Source organism: Lepus europaeus, chromosome 4 (genome assembly GCF_033115175.1).
Source record: "Lepus europaeus isolate LE1 chromosome 4, mLepTim1.pri, whole genome shotgun sequence".
NCBI classification, from domain to species: Eukaryota; Metazoa; Chordata; class Mammalia; order Lagomorpha; family Leporidae; genus Lepus; species Lepus europaeus.
Genome location: NC_084830.1, coordinates 35,280,735 through 35,297,182, shown reverse-complemented (window position 1 = coordinate 35,297,182; position 16,448 = coordinate 35,280,735). Strand labels below are relative to the sequence as shown.

At 38.9% G+C, this 16,448-nt stretch overlaps 1 protein-coding gene across 4 annotated transcripts in view; it reads right to left on the bottom strand.

The window, feature by feature from the left end:
* The window catches only part of RSPO2 (R-spondin 2), a 192,376-nt gene that overhangs the window by 25,570 nt on the left and 150,358 nt on the right, over positions 1 to 16,448 (bottom strand). The window lies entirely within an intron of this gene.

Genomic DNA, 16,448 nt, shown 5'->3' with positions numbered 1-16,448 from the left:
ATCTATCAATTTTTATCTACATGCATTTAACCTTGAAAGAGTATTTTAGTGACCCAAGAGAATACTTAAGTATTCTCAGTAACCTGAGGGATGAAGGAGCTTTTGATTATTCAAACTCCAAGCACCTTTCTGTGGTTACTTGAGTACAGTTTCTCAAAGTGATAGTTGGCCACTGGGTTCCATATAATCTTTATGTTCTTCACATCTTATTAGATCATCCTTCACCCTCTTTAAACCTATATAGTTAACAGGTATACTGCTTAGCTGACAAACTTTGAATACTTACCTTTATATAAATACATACTACCTATTCTTTTAAAAGGTCATATATTTTAGAGACCAAAAATTTAGTCTTGCCAAAGTATTCCAAATTACACTGTAAAGATTTCTCCCAACGCTGCTCTAGCTTAACCTTTTGATTCCCTTTACCAAAGGTACTTGGATTATATTAAAGTAATGGAACTGGGAGACATGCCATTCTAAAATTTTTGTAATAAATATTTAAAAGTAGTGAGTTACTTAAGTGGATACTTTCCAGCAATCATCTTAGTTCAGGAGAGCAATCTAGGGTAGATGTTAGGAACAGGCCCTCTGCAGAGTGTTTTAATCTTTCATTGTGCCACTGTAACTTCTCCAAGATTTCATAGCTGGGATCTTCCCAAAGTTTCTGTTTTTAGTCTGTGAAGTGTGAGAAACAAGTTACCTACCAGGGCTGGTGCTGTGGCATGGCAGGTAGAGCCCCAGCCTGCAGCACCGTATTCCCGTATAGGAATACGGGAGCCGGTTCGAGTCCCGGCTGCTCCACCTCCAAGCCAGCTCTCTGCTAAGGCCCTGGGAAAGCAGTACAGGATGGCCCATAGGGCTTGGGCCCCTGCACCCATGTGGGAGACCTGGAAGAAAAGCTCCTGGCTGCTGGCTTAGGATTGGCCCAGCTCTGGCTGTTGAGGATGCCTGGGGAGTGAATCAGCAGATGGAAGACTTTTCTCTTTCTCTCTGCTTCTGTCTCTCTGTAACTCTGCCTTTCAAATAAAGAAATATTTTTTAAAAAGTTACTTACCAGATGAAGTTGGTGGTATGTTAAACAAGAAAATGAAGGAACTTTTAGCCCAGCTCCAGGCACAGATACACTCAATACATGTTCCCAGTGGTAATGGTGGTACTGACAATATGATAGCAATCATGAATGTCAGTGAGAGAAGACCTCAGCCTTCCTCAAGCCAATCACATGAAATAATCCAATCCAGAGTCAAACCAGAGGCATGGTTATACCACCTGCCCTGTGTGTTTAAGACCACTATGACGGCCATGTGTGTCAACTCAGTCACACCATGGTGTGTTAGAAGCCTTTCTTCCTACCTCCTATGGATGCTGATGAGTGACAAAGGTGAGGTTCACTGCACGTTGTCTGACTTTAACATCTTTGCAGAAGTAATTTTTCACTGTTTGGAGAAGATAACACTGTGGAAGGACTCATGTCCAACAAAGTGAGGATCATGCAGCCAAGGGAGAACACCCAAAGGAAAACAAATGTGTGGAGGAGATAAATTTCCCTTCAGGATGGATGTTTACCAAAAAAGAATTACATCCACAATTCTCTCAGCTGGGGGCGAATGGCAAGTTACATGCCCCCCGTGTAGCAGCTGAAAGCCAGCCAGATCCTGTGGCTTGGCTCCCTCACAAGCTTTAAATACACTAACTTGCAGAACAGCACCCAAGTAAGCAAATAATATGCACACTGCTGTCGGCTAAGAACTGAGAGGGGACCCAGTGAACTTTTCCAATAACTGCAAGCTTGAAGGGATTATACAGATAAATGAGTTCAGTTCTTGCTAAGGTAGAAAACATTTCATTAAATCTTCAAAAATCTCTGAAGGGTACTTTAAAACATGATCGCACTTCCCAGGGCCTGTCTCACGTTAACACTGTCTGGGATAGGTTGTAGGAAACCTAGAGCAGATGGACATTGCACCTTTCCAACAGTTGCCTGTCTTTTCCCACCACCGACCCAAATAGGCTTCGCACCTCACAGAGGTGCAATTCTATCTGTAACTATTCACTGGTTTGTAAAGAAGCTCCAAGGCAAAAAGTCTCCTGGAGAGGAAAAGCACTGTCGGGTAGGATTACCTGGTCCCAATGCAGATATGGAGGTATTCATAGAAGGAATTTATGTATTTGAGCAGATGTTCAGTGCAGCAGTTAAGATGCCACCTGGGACACCTGCATCCCGCATCAGTGTCTGGTGGAAGTCCAGACTCCACTCCTTTTGCAGCTCAGCACCATGGGAGACAACCAATGATGGCGCAAGTACTGAGTCCCTGCCACCTACATCGGGGGCCTAGATGGAGTTCTAGGCTCCTGGCTTCAGCCTGGTCCAGGCATTTGAGGAGTGAACCAGTAGATGGAAGATCTCTGAACCTCCCACACTCCTCCTTGCTCCGCCTTGTCTTGTTCTGCCTTTCAAATAAAATGAACATTTTTAAAATCTTATAACAATCTGTGTATCTAGTTGTCCAGTTATGTTCAGCCCTCTAAGTGATTCTGCTGCTCTTTGGGTTTGGACAAACTCTTCTCCAGATCAATACCATTAAGACTGTTTTATATGTACTCTTTACATGCACTACTGTCATCAATGCCATTGTTAGCTAACATCAACATGTACCAGGTACTATGCCAAACATTTCACACACATTGACCATGGCTAAGTATTCATTACAACTTCTGAGGTAGGAATTATTTTACGAATGGAGAAACTAAGGGTTTGTCACGTTACACACAACCACAAAGGTCACAAAGCTACTAAGTAAAGCAGCCAAGAATGAACTCCACAGCTTTTAGTCTTTAACAATAGGTTGTCTTGCTGGTTTTCTAAGAGCATCAAGGGTAAGAAATAAAGTAGGCTTTCAAGAAGGATGGAGATAAAGGAGGAGGAATTAAACTTTGCAGGCTGCATATAATCCAGTTCTCCGTCACTCTAATTGTACTTGTTTGTCAATGCCCCCCAGTTCTGAAACAGCAGTCTCCCTCTATCTGCTAAGTAACTATTAACACTGTAGGTCCATTCATTCATCTGACCTACTAAGCATCTTCCATTAGACCATATTGTCACTAGGATTTTTCATGATATGTGGATGCATTCTGAACCGCAAAGTTGAGTAAGAAACACCAGGGCATTAACGTTATATAGTTTTGGTTTTGTAAAAAATGTGTTGCTTCATCCCTAAATAAGTCATCTAACTCATGATGAGTACTCAATAAAGCCTTATTAAATACACAACTATGACCTCACATTTGGAGAAACTGGATTATCGTCAAAATGGGCACAAAACCACCCTCCCAGATACACAGCAGAGCCAGGCACTGAGGTTGGCCCCATTACCAGGCACTTGGCTTGAGCACCATGTGTCATTTTTCATCCCATGACTGTATGCTATGGTTCAAATCCTTACTTAACTAATTGACATGCTAAACTACCAAGTAGGATTTTATAATCCGATTTGTTTCTCATCATTTAGGCAGCTGGTTTAACCAAATTGTGCTAATTTGTTTCAGGCCATACATAAAATTCAGCATGGAAAAATAGGAGCACTTTGCCAGCGAATAAGAAAGTTTAGATTCCTCACATAAAAACCTTTGACGTTGAATTAAGCTAATTATAAGACAAAATTTAAGGTTTAAACCACTTAATAATTCTTTTTAATCTTGCACTAAAAATTGATACCAACAATGAACAAGAGTTACTTTGTATACACCGGGTCTCCTCAAATTAATGCTACTTCCTTCATAGTGAAAAGAAGTTTTAATATGAAGTGTGTCTTTATTCTTCACTTATCCTCCAAATCATAGCTTTGCAGTATTTCTGGCTCCAAGATAGCCAAAATCCAGTAATGCCCTTGGTAATTTGAGATACACAGTCCACATTTGACACAAGCCTTCTTTATTTTCCCTTTAAATGCCATCTGAACACATGAATGTTATCACTCTGCATTACTCTATGTTTGGGTGCTTGACACTCACAAAATTAACGGGATCACTTGGATCACGTCACAGAAACACACACTATGCCAAAACTAGAAAATAAATCCAAGTAAAATAGAGTAAAAAATTGCAGAAATCCAGTTTACACAAAGCTAACGAATTACAACCAACATGAAACAAGCAACTGAAGGAAATTTCAGAGTATTTCATGTCCCTCACTACATAATAGCTCTATACAACACAGCAGGGAACTCCTAGGGGGAGAAAAACGTCCAACAAGACGCATTTACCTCATTTTCTTTTTATCATTCCAGCAGAGAGATTTCCATACAGCCAGATATTAAATTTGAAGTCCAATTTTGACATTCCTTAAGCACTAAAAGAGGGTTTGTATATACAAACATAAGCTGGAGTGTGTATGTGTGTGTGTGGGGGGGTGTACGTGTGTGTTTAATGGGGGGGATGCAGATCAGCAGCTGCCACCACTTTGGCTTACTTCATTAACAAAATACTAAAAAGTTGGCTGAAAATTTAACTGAGGTGACCGTGCTAATAGAAAAATGCAGTGTGTTTTTAAAAAGTGACCAAATCATTAAAAAATTGTTAACGCCTAGGAACTTCAGAAATATCATAGGTACGTTTGCATTTGTTTCAAGGTAACACCTAAATGAAAGATAATCAAATATGATAAATATGTCCACTTTCTAGAGTTGATCTCAGTAAGAAAAAGGAGTATTCAAGAAACCACCGAAGTCATGAGAGCAGGCAAAGAGTGAGGACTGGTTAAGGAAGGGCAGGTATCAAGTTGGGGTGTGGGGACTGGATACGTGGGTACAGTAGGAAAGGATAATAAAGATCGAGGATGACTTCTCGATCATGGCTATTGTGAGATAGGGAGCCCATGCCACCGTCTACTAGAACATAGTAGGTGGCAGAGCCTATTTGAAAGGAGAATTAGATGTGATTTTTGGTATGGACTTGGAACTTGAAGTACATGTGGGATAACCAGGTCAAAATGTGAACATCAGGAACTGGGTCAGGTACTAAGAAAGAGCTGGTAAAGAAAAGAAGGAAACCATAAATCAGAGTGTGTGTGTGTCATAACAGATGAATTTAAATTAATCATTCTCTTTCATTGATTTCTATAAATGGTGGTCTTAAATTTGCCACCCATTTAAAATGTGCATAAAAATATTTTTAATGTCACCATATTAACAACTTTTTAAAATTCTGAAATCCACAAACAGATTTCTGGGGGAACACATATGCCAAGTTTTACCTCTGATGACTAGCTTAAAATTCGTATTCATAAAGCAATTTTTCAAAAAGAGGTTGACATGTCCTTAATTCTATTTGCCTTGGCTGGCGCCACTCAAGACAGAAAGCTTAGAAGAACAGAAGCTATAACTATCATTGTAAAATACAAAAGGTTATAAATTCAACATTTGAGTACAACTTTGGATTCATTTCAATCCATCTAAAAATTAAAGACCTTGAAGTACTTGGACCCGAGGAGCTGGCCTTAAATACCCAACTGTGAATATTTCAAAAGTCTTGCTGTTGTGAAAATCTTGGACCCTCATCTTAAAACATAAAATTTCATTTTTAAAATTGTTCCTTTTTCCCCTGAGCTCATTAAGGAAGGCATATGCTCTGTGTCTATAATGGCAAAGTTACAATTCACAAAGGAGGAAGTCCAATTTATAAACAAAGGAAAAGAGTTATCCCATATTAATAAATAAATGAATATAATTGAAAACAGAAGTATTTTAAACAAATAAAATTATGGGTCTTTTTTCAATGTTTTATCTATATAAGACAACAAATGTCATGTATTTCATATATATAGATTTAGGACCATGGTGAGACTTCCCACCCTACTCTCCTTCCTCCTTCCTTTCTTTTTCTTTTAATTTTTACAATGACATAATTTCAGTTTATTTTATAATCATAAGCTTAACCCTCCACTAAGTAAAGAATTCAACAAACAGAAGTAAAAAAACACTGTTCCTCAACAATACAGGCCAGGGCTATATATAATAATCAAAATGAGAATTTCACCTATATACATCTTTTTTGTATTCTATTAGTTTACAAAACAGTTCTTGTATCATGTGATAAGGCTGACATACATGCTTTGCTTGAAGCACTATAACAAATATAAGTTCTTTCAAAAGCAATTTGGCACTCTGAATATATGGGCAAAATATATTCATATCATTTCAGCCAGTAATCCTACTACTCAACCTATTCCAAGAGAATAATCCAAAATAGAGAATGTTATGATCATAATGATAATTACAAAAATATTCTCTTGGAAAATAAACCTTGGTCTTTTTCCTGATGGTAATACTGAGACAATACCAATGGTACAAAATATAAGAACTGCAGGTATAAAGGAAAGGCAACTTTATATATACCTATTCATTCAAGTTTTCACTGACTACAAACTTGCACGCTAGGAATCATTAGACCCTGCAGGTTGAGTATTGAGTGCGGCAAGACTTCCCGTCGTAAAACATCATTCCACTACCAAGAAATAACCAGTGCTAATATTTTGGTGACTTCCAGGATTTTTCTCTTTTCAAATAAAAGAACACTTTCCCAAAATGAAAGAAGGTCTTAAGTGTTCAACTTTAAAACTTAGGTAAGCATGATTAAAATACATGTATAACACTGGCTTTTTAGATACACAACATTTCTCATTGTCAAAGGGTTATACTTATATTCAATGTACATTTTACATAATACTCAGATTTAAATATAAAACATCCAGGAAGACATATAAATATTATGTACTGCTATAAATCTTTAATAATTTAGAAACTTGTTTTAGAAAAAATGCATTAATAACCCCAAAGTGTTCTGTTTCACAGATCAAAATGGATGTAATAATCACCTTAGACTTTTATAATCTCCTATACTGGGTTCTGGATTCATGAGAGATGAACTTGAACTCCTGAAAGGACTGAGCAGAGTTGGTCAGATCATGACCAGGTCTTCACATACAGAGATTAGAGACCACTGTTCAGGCCGGGGGGGGGGGGGGGGGGTGCAATACACCAGTGCATGGGGATAGTCAGAAGACACAAAGGCTTACAACAGACACATCAGGGATGCAAAGGGTTCTCCACTGAATGGCAGAACGCTGCCCTTCTTACCTTGTGATAAATGGCCTAATGAAGGGTAGCAAGGAACCCAAAACACGATGACTACTTTCTGGAGCTTGAAGAACTCTAGTGTCTTACCTATCCTACGTCAGCTGCAAGAGTTGTCACAGGTACACCAATCGAAGTAACCACTAGCACCTCGCACATGTTAGCCATGTGCCGACACTGAGCATTCTCCTTAAAATATCAAGCCTGCAACTTAGGTTCCACGGCCTGCTCCCCACTTTACAGGAAAGAATTCCAGAGATGTATTCAAGTCTATGTAATTAATAAGTGGCAGCCATGGGGAGATGAGTTCAAGACTCCTACTCTCTTAACTGCTTTACCTTTGCTCTTTCTGCTCCCTTGCTATTCGGGTTTCCGTGGAACAACCTAACAGAAACAGATGGAGCAGGTGGGCAGCAGTGGAGCCCCAAGATGTAGTAGTGTTAAGATTTAAACAGGTAGGCGTGATTCAACTGGGAGATGTCACGTTACCAAGGAGCTAAAGGTAAGTCACAGGAGATACACCAAAGTACTTACCCCTAAATACCCAAACGTGCAATTCTACATTATGAATTTTCTATAAAGTTATTCTGGCCAAGACTTAGAAGCTAGGTGCTTCACCAAATGGATTTGATGCATAGAGAGTATTCCCTTCACTAATTTCAGTAGACCAGCTAAGAAAATACACATTTTGCTTATATATACACACATATGGAGGAAATACCAATATGGTATATAAAGATTTTTCTCATGTATCTACTTAAAATTCTGAATATCTCCACACTAGAATCCTTGAAATGAAATTGCAATAGAGTAGTTCTATACCAAACAGCATTTTAACATAAATTTTCGTGTCCTTAGAGTTGCAATTTCAAGTAAAAGATAAAACACTTAAAAGAACTCTTATTGCCACATTAAAAACTGAAAACCTTTAAAACTTTTAGCTTTGCTACATTTCTTGATACGTTTATTAAATCAAATATTTTGCTTCTGTTCAGTAAATTGTTCATGAATATAAAGCCTAAAAATTATTCCGAAGAAATGACAATTAACCCAGCAATATTCACATGCTTTCTAATCTTCTGACAGTTTCTAATTACCCACACTTCTCCTAGGAAATTTCTCTAGGTACATGCTTTAAAATGCATTATCTTTCACTTAGGATTCTCCCAGAATCACTTACCATATTGACATGAAAGGTTTTTCTTTTCAAAATACACATTCTCTGTCTACAACACTATCAGCACAAAAGATCATTTGTTAAAGCCATAATATCCCACCCACTTAGTGAAAATAAATAAGTACAATAAAAAACTCACTCCACGGACCATCAACCAACTCGACTAAAATTTGTGCTGCTCACGTGATGGTAGCTATAGAAACATGTAAAGTATTTGTAAGCGAAACACAAAGTGTAAGTTCAGCAAAAACAAGTCACTCCCAAGACACAAATAACCTCTGAGGAGACAGGTGACAGATGTGCCCAAGGACCAAAATAAAACAAAGATATGGCCAACCAAGCTGGGACTTTAAATGCAACAAAAGCTCATGTTAGCACACGTTGGTGCCAAATATATTCTGCAACTTTTAAGAGTAAGGCATTTTGATGAACTGAGGCAGAAGTTCTGGAACCGAATAGAAACAAACATCCACCTCCAATTGTCTGCCTCAACTGCTACCCACCTCTCGCCACAGCACACTCACATTGTACCAAGGCAACAGAGATTTTTCTGTTAGAGTTTTTAATGAGTGGTGGGGATCAAATCAAAGCTTTCAATCAGCACAAGACGCATTCTGAACTGCTCTCTATGAACTATGTCAGGTGTCAGGAGAGCCTAACCAATCTACACACAAGGAGGAAGGGGATCATGGGGGAAGGAAACATATTTGTGAGCAAAAATGAGATAATAATTCTTGCTTGTTATCAACTCTGGCCAAGTCTAAACAAACACTTTTTTACTTCCAGTTATTACTGAGTCACATGGTCACTGGCAGGAACTGTTATCACTTCATTTTCTGCAGAATGTTTCAGAAACTTGAAACCTCCCACACTTTCCCCATGTGAATGCTCTCGATTTTTAAACAACCATTAAGTGTTTGAATCCAAAACTGAATATACTCAACAGCCTGGTAGTACAGCTGGCCCATTCCAAACTTTTCAGCAGGAAGAGTGGGAAGAAAACACTGAAGTTACTAGGCCAAAGGGCACAATGATGACCAAGTTTTTACGGGGCAGTTATACAAAATTGCCATTTAAATGAGTTAAATTAGCGTTAAGAGTATCAGCCTTGTGCCTTTGCCTGTACTTTTCTGTTCAGTAATTCAAAATGAAGAACTTCTCCAAGAGCATTGGCTACATTGCTGAAAATAAAGGGATAGCATTTCCTTTATTACATTGTCATTCATTTATTTATGCATTTGAAAGACAGAGAGGAGGAGGGGGAGATGAAGAGACAGAGAAACAAAGAGAGGATCTCTTATCCACTGGTTTGCTTCTCAAATGCCCTGCTAGGGCTGGGTCAGGCTGAAGCCTGAAGACTGGACATCAACCCAGGTCTCCTGAGAGGTTGGCAGGGAACCAATTCCTTGAGCCATCACCTGATACCTCTCAGCGTTTGCATTAGCAGGAGTCAGGAGTCACAAAGGAGCCAGAACTCAAACCCAGGCACTCAGACACAGGATGTCGGTATTCCACGCAGCATCTTAACTGCTGCACCAAATGCCTACCCCAAAGAAGTAACGTTTCAAGATTTGCTAGAAGCCGATTTTCTTTGTGATACTGACCACATGAACCTTCTCTACTGAGCAGTAACATAGGCAGAGGATCCAGTAAGTTAACTGCCAAACATGATGCCAACATTATATTGATTTAACAACAGAAAGTTATCTAAAATGCTAAGTCTAGCATTTACTGCTAGCTTGCTAATAAAATTAGTCCATTTTTCTGGGGCTGTTTTACAAATAAAGTGTCTACTTTGGATAAATGTGAATAAAACAAAAACAGTATCTTTCCTAAAAATTGCTGAGTATCATCTCTGAACCTTTAGAAAATCTCTAACATCAACACAGCCAAACTGAAGCCTTTTAAGTCAACACAGCAAACGCAGCTTCTTCAAAGTTACAGCTACCCTCAAACCTTTCGATTCTGCTCTTACTGCACTATCGTTAGTCCCACCTACCAACAATCTGAAGGGAGTTCCTTTGCTTGCCACTGAACTGGCTGAAGAAAGAGCTTGGCCCCAAGTGGACTTCCTGTTCTTCCCGAGTTTAGTCCTTACATTTCCAGAGGTGGCCATTTCTGCTTAGCAGACAAAGTGCTGGATTTTGCCTTTAAAGGAGCTTGAAATGGAAAACACCAGTTTTCCTAACTGGAGCCAAGTTAAGTATGTGTGTTTCATAACAGACACTAGCCAGAAATGCAAGACATTTCTACAATGTTCTAATCCTGTTATCAGTCCCTTGAGGCACACCCCTCACCCTTCTTCCCTCCTGTGGCTACGGCTCTACATTTTTATTGCATGTTTTAAAAAAGAAAAACACTAGTAAAGCTACCCTAGATTGTGGTTTAGGTGTCCCAAGAGAAGACACGGAGGTGTGGACTTGAGCAGTTTCCTAATTAAAAAGTCAGATGGTCTGTTTCTCTTAGAAAAGCTCAACTCCCAGTGAAGGCTTCGCTCATGGCTTCTTGGCCCCAGGCCATCAGCATCTGCCCCAACCAAGCTCTTCCTGGGGTAGGGTCTATCAGGAAATGGAGATTCAGGATGTTAAAGAAGAAAGAATTTGGAAATATAAAGCCTTTCTCCAAGTATAGTCTTGAAAGAAAATTTATTTTATAGAAACGGCTATTTGAAAATTTTAGCCAACAGATGAATGAGTAACAAACAAACACATTGATGAAAATACCACTCACAACTCCCTTCTGATAGTTATTTTTTGGTTTTGTGTGGCTTTTGTTCAAGAAGAAAAATCTTAATATAGCTCTTTTATGAAATTCAAGCAATTGGCATCAGCATTTTCCTGTGCTATCTGTGTTCTCTGCTGTCAGCATTTGATTTTTCCTTTAATTTCAGTAATAGCAGATTTGTTAACTTTTCAAACATTAATCACTTCATTATCACAGCTCATGGTTTTTGAAATACTTATTTTAATGAAAAAACTATGTATTGTGCAACAAAAAAAAATGTGTATTTTACTGATTTCTCTCAAGCCCGTCGACCAGGGAACCCCGATTCCAAAAGCAGAAATTACTTCCAGACTCTACAGTAGCTACTTGAGATTCACCTGGGGCTGTGACATAGATCACACTAGGAATCCAAAGAGGAGGCTCTGGGAAGTCACTCTCTTACCTTCTTCATATAGAAAGTGCCTTCTGTCATGGCCTTGCTCAAAAACCACAGGAGAATCTAAGAACTCGGGGATGACATTGGCCTCCATTACGATGGCCTCATTAGATCCTTGGTCTACATGATGATGATTAGAACAACAACAGCCTAATAAGTGAGTTGGGAATAAAGTTCATCACAACAAGTAGTAGATTCAGAAGTCACTTCTAGATAGGCAATTCACACATGCTATACATAAAAATGTGGACCAGTTTTCATTTGGTGTTTTTAGGCTTCATCTATACAATCTATTAAGATAAATAGCTATAAGCAAATCTTTACACAAATTTTAAAACCTATCAATTATTTTAATATAAAGAAATCTGCATCAACATGAAATATGAAATAAGATGAAATGTACATAAAACACCACTCGGAGAAATATTTGCTTCTATTGGGTATGGGGGCCACTTGGACTGTGAATAGTGAATCTCACCAGTGAGGAATCAGCATACCCAGGAAGCTATGTGGTCCCACAGTTAGCAGAACTCAGTAATAGTGTAATCATCAAGTAAACCTCGAGTGAACACTCTAGAATAGTATAGGTGGATTCTTTATAATTAGTGATTAGTATACCAGGCTTATCCTTTGAAAACATACCAAGGGGAAAAAAAAAAACATAAAAAAGGACAGACATTTGAAGTAGGTTATACAAAGGCACATGATTTTGAACAAACATGAACGTAGAACTTTCTCACAGGACCACAGTGCTGCCTTCAATTATCTGCCACCATCCGTAATAGTTTTGGAGTCAGGGTGTTCTGGGCCAGCTTTTGAAGGGTCAAAACTATTTTAACTTTAGGGAAGCAACTCGGACCAGAGATCTGAGAGAATAATCTGTAAGTATCCAAAGAACAGCCCTGATCTCCCCTAAGAATCTCTCAAGGTGATGGGGCTGCCCATGGTTACTCCAAAAGAAGCAAAGCTATCCCTTCCAACTCCAGATTCCCATCAGAAGCAGTGTGTTGCTTCCAATTCAAACTACATTTACTAAGCCCTAGAGACAATAGGAGCTGGTCTCCTCTGTTAGAAGGGGGAAACGTACTGGCTGAGGAGCTAAATGTATTATTTCAGCCCATGTTCACATTCTGAAAAGCATATTTTCGGGGCTGCAATCTAACAATTCAATAATGTATCACATTATTAATACAATGTCAACATACAATTATATAAAGTTTCAGTAAGCTTGATTTTCTTTATACCATAAGAATCAGAAATTGAGATGTAAATTTGAGACACTGGGGCTGGCATTGTAGCATAGTAGGTAAAGTCTGCACCTGCAATGCCTGCATCCCACAAAGGCCCCCAGATCATGTTTGGGCCATTCCACTTCCCACCCAGCTCTTTACTAATGCCTGGGAAAAATAGAGAAAGATGGCCCAAGTATTTGGGCCCCAGAACCCTCTTGGGAGACCTGATGAAGCTCCTTTCTTCCTCTTCTTCTTCCTCTCCCCACTCTGCCCCCCATCCCCTGCCCCCCACCTCCCTTTACCCCCCCACCCCTCTCCCACACACACACTTTCAAATAAAAAAATCATTTTAAAAATCTGTGATACTTTGACTCCCTTTTAACACTGGCTTTGTAGCCTAGAACAGCACTAGAAAGTAAACTTTCTAAATTCATTTTTCTCTTTTGTTGATAAAATGAAATAACAACTTGCATTTAAAACACTAAAGTCTTTTTTGGCCCCTCTCAGGAAAATTCAGATACCAGAGGAGCACAATCTTTTTTTCTAATCAACGGGAACTACATTTTTGCTTTTCCAAGTTCAGGGATGAATATATTTTTGACTAAAAACTAATTCTGATTTTGTTGCTGTCAAAACGAACAGATGCTAAACATTAACGAAAAGTTCGAATGCATGGACAAGCTGGTCTTGAAACAAAGGTATAAAATGAACTTAAATTGTGGTTACTTTTTGTATTCGAGCTTTGTTTCTTAGCAGGCTTCCGTCCCCAGTAGCGGACAAATGCACTAATTTTCTCAATATGGAAAATGCCAGCATTAAAGCCAAATAAAGTTGAGTTTAAGATAATTACACTAGATTTCATCAAAGCAACTTGGCACTCATCAAAATTCAATACCAGTGAGCTGATGAGATTTCATCAGGCTGCTTAAGAAGCAAGGAAATAAACAAAAGTGGAGAGACAATGAAAACAATGTGACAACTGTCAAACAAAATACCAAATACAACATTGAGCACTGCCCTGAATTCAGTGCTGAAACCACTAATTCTCTTCTGTCTTCTCTCTTACACACGTGTGCACACACAAACGTACAAAGAAAATAAATGACCACATATTTTGAATTTTCAAATTATGCATTCACTGCATAATACTGACTGTGAACCAATTTGTCACTACTTACTAAAAGTTGCATCAAGTGTCAGCAATTTAAAAACTGTACAGTAAGAAAAACTTGTAAAATATGGGTGCTTAAGAGGTCACCACCCTTGCTTGAACTCCTTTAACCAGGTTCTTAATAAATGTAAGCTATTATAAAAAGGAATGGTTCAAATTAGGCTACTACCGATGTTATACTTTTGCAACCAGATACACTCACATGTCATCCACCTGGTGGAAAGACTTCACATAGTGGTTCTTTGGATATATAGGTCTTATGTTTTTGATAAAGGAGAAGCAAACTAGTAACGGCAACACAGAGCACACTGCTTCAAACAGTGCTGCAGAAGCTCGCCAAATAACTCTTAATTCAAAGCATATTTGATGACTGTATTAAGTCAATCCATGCACTTAGAACTGACAATTATACCAAATAGAGGAAGATCTGAAATGCAAGACATTTGACATTTGAGGCAAAAATTATTTTAAATTACTCAAGTTAGCAATACCATTCTCAACATGTAAAATACAAGAATACTACAAGAAATCTTTGCACAGATGCAAGACAGAGGCATGTGGTTTCCTTCCACAGGTTTTAACACGGGATGAAAAGAGAGGGACAGGGGGATAGGAGTCCACACAATATCTTCCCTGGAATAGCACTCAGTTGTATTTTACCATTTGTCAAAGAAAAAAGTGATAAGCACTGGTATTTTGAAAAATAAATTCTTCATATTAGCCAAAGTCTATTGTCCATTTTCTAGTTTTAAGTCCAAGATGATCACGAGTGTATGACTAATTCAAGCTCCTAGTTTTGGTTACTATCTTGGAATAGATTTTTTTAAGATGTATTCATTTATTTAAAAATCATAGATGTAGATAGATATAGTCCATCTGCTGGTTCACCCCTCAAATGACTGCAATGGCCAGGGCTGGGCCAGGCCAAAGCCAGGAGCTTCTTCCCGGTCTCCCATGTGGGTGCAAGGGCTTTCCTTCTGCTGCTTTCCCAGGCATTTTAGCAGGGAACTGCATTGGAATTGAAGCAGCCAGGACTCAAAGCAGTGCCCACTCGGGATGCCAGCACTGCAGGCTGCAGATTAACCTTCTACACCACAGCATTGGTCCCAGAAGGGATATTCTAAAAACTACCTTGAAATTATGTCAATGAATAAAAGTCATCATAGGACAGTATCCTCAAAAATTAAGCAGAAAACAGTTGAGACCTGCAAGAATTTTCTCCTGGAAACAAGGAAAGATAATAACGGTTGAATAAACAATTGAAGAGGCAATTCAAGATTAAATAAAATTTTGTTTGGAGGATATGTACTTGTATACCTTATATCATATGTAACTATCGATACTTTGTGTATTCAAATAAGAGACTCATTAAGTTTGAGACTCAGAAAATGTTATAAAAATTATGGGTCCACCATGGACTCTTGCAGTATCAGGCACAAATAGGACCTATGTTACTAAATTCAATCCATACTGAGTTTCATACCAGTGTTTTGAGAAATACTGTAAAGAAATGAAAGGCCAATTTCCAGAGAAGATACACACAATAACATGAAAAATCCTACTTGCATTACCTGAGAAACTTGCAAGGGTTACTGTGGGTTGAAAGATAGAAAGGTTGGGCTGGCCCTGTGGCATAGCAAATAAAACTGTTGACTGCAATGCCAGCATCCCATATGGGCATCATATCAATTCCTGGCTGCTCCATTTCCAATCCAGGTCCCTGCTAATGGCCTGGGAAAGCAGTGGAAGATGGCTCAAGTGCTTGAACACCTGCACCCATGTGGGAGACCTGGAAGAAACTCCAGGCTCCAGGCTTCAGCCTATCTTAGCCCTGGCTGTTGTGGCCATCAAATAATTAAAAAAAAAAAAAGATTAAAAAGCCTGAGTCAGACAGAAGGTTGTATAGGTTTGATGTCTAAGCAAGGATCAAGTATTGCCTTTCCAATCTACCATTATTATCAAAGGGAGTTCACCCAGCCTCTCACCATAGTTCCCAACAAATGACGTAAAATTTTTCTAGGAGGCACACTTATTTTCCCAGAGGAAAACTCATGCATGCTGAAAACTCAACATATGAAAGAGAAAAAAATAAAGGTACCTAGTTGCATCCAGGATAAGAGTTCAGATCCCTGCCTGCTAGGCCTCTCCCCAAGCCCTGAGAAATTCCATACACCATGATATCCTGCATAGAATCAAGTTTGAATACCCTGAACATAGAGCTAGAGTTTCCTTCCCTCCTAGGAGTCCTATCCCCTCAAGATTTAATGACCAACATATGATAGGTTTAAGGAACCAAATTTCCAAAGCAAAAACATCTTTAGGTACACACAGAGGCAACACACATTATGGCATTTTTGTATACATCTGTACCCACCTTTAACTTTAGGCTCATTACATCCCCATTGACTTGGGTGGCTGCTTTACTTGTTACAAACTCTATCAATGTCATACCTGTGCTTTATCGAACATTCACACACCCAGGTCGGAGGCTTCCATAGCCCTGACAACTCATGACTAGAGCCTAGGGAGATTACTGACGCCATGAACAGGAGTGTCAAATTGTTAAGTCAGCAAC